The following is a 1722-nucleotide window of genomic DNA, read 5'->3' on the forward strand; positions in this document are numbered from 1 at the left end:
CACCTCTAGGGGTGTTATTTCGTGTCTAGAGGGCTCTAATAATGTTAAAAAGCATATTTAGAAGGTGGTAAACAGGTTTTCTATATCTTCTATGTCTTATTTTCTTTTACTGTGTCTACTACATTGGGTAATAGGAGTGCAAAGGTAACTATAGGGGTGTTATTTTGTGTCTACAGGGCTCTAATAATGGTAAAAAACATATTTAGAGGGTGATAAAGTTTTTTTATGTCTTATTGTCTCTTATTTTCTCTTATTATGTCCACTATATTTGGTAATAGGAGGGTAAGGGTGACCTCCAGGGGTGTTATTTCATGTCTAGAGGGCTCTAACAATGTTAAAAAGTGTATTTAGAAGGTGGTGAACAGGTTTTCTATGACCTAACTATCAAACTATTCCATTTATAAATAAGGAATCCTACTTGATAAACAAGGGATTTCTGTATATTCATAAATTATTACCAATTTAGGGTGAATGAGATGAGTTTTCTGCCAAAAAAGGGCTAATTTTGGATGAATAATACAAAATATTTGAAATTCTTTTTTGGCCAGAAATCTGCAGGCGGTACATGCTGAACGGTGAATGTGCAGGGACAGGGACGTGCTCCCACATGTGTATACGTCGTGCAATGACAATAAAGATGACGCCAATGATCTCGTTTTTTCAACACTTTTGTCAAGCAAGTGTAAAACATGCAGAAAGGTAATGAAGCCATCATCATATTAAAAATATCTTGGTCACAGCAGGAACCTTGCTTTTTATTCTTATTAAAGGGCAGCCCTTGATTGATTGTCTCAGGGGGTCAAAGTACATTTTCTGCGGAGCCAATAATCCCAACGGCAATTTCCTACCAAAAATCATCAGCCTGACGCCACCGGAATGAAAGTCGCGGACAGGAAGTGGAAATGCTGATGTGATGTTAATTAAAGGCGGATGAAATGGTGTTGGAGGAGGAGGCAAGATAGCGTCACACCGCCTCCAGGTTTTGTGGCGATTGGTGTCACCGAGGTAACGTTTTCTATCTTCTTCAGCACGAACGCAGGCCGCACCCCGCTGTGGGACCGACCAAAATAGACGTCCCCTAGATTTTTCCTGGCGATAAAGTGGCATATCAGCGTGGCGGGCGTCCTTCCCTCCCAGAGGAAACATTCCTGCAATTATGAGGGACAAATCTCAGGCAAGTAATGTGTTTTTTTTTTTGTTTTGTTTGTTTTTTAGCTTAAAGCTGATTATGATCCTCAGGGGATGCACAGGTTGAACACGACAGCTTCTTCTCCTTCACACAACATTCTGCCAAATTCCCTGCTGAGCTGCCAAGATTAGCAGTCAATTCATGACTAATACTTTTTAATAACATCGTTTACACATCACATCACATAGAAAAGAACATCTTCTACAAGGATTTTTATTATATTTATTACGACAGTGTCCCTAAAGTCTGGACACATACAAGATGTGATTATACTGTAACATTGAAACATTTCCCATATTTATAAATCAAAACATGTCTTTTTTTTCTTTTAATTTTATATTTTTATATATATTTTATGTTTCTTATATTGTATAGATTTTTTATTTTATTTAATCGTGAATAATGATTTCATTGTAATAAATAGTAATAGTGGTAAACACATCATCTAGTAGTATAATACATGTCTAATATATATATCACAATAATAAATACAATAAATAAATAATAGTTATTGAATTATTTATTTTTAATAT

Source organism: Dunckerocampus dactyliophorus, chromosome 12 (genome assembly GCF_027744805.1).
Source record: "Dunckerocampus dactyliophorus isolate RoL2022-P2 chromosome 12, RoL_Ddac_1.1, whole genome shotgun sequence".
Classification (NCBI taxonomy): domain Eukaryota; kingdom Metazoa; phylum Chordata; class Actinopteri; order Syngnathiformes; family Syngnathidae; genus Dunckerocampus; species Dunckerocampus dactyliophorus.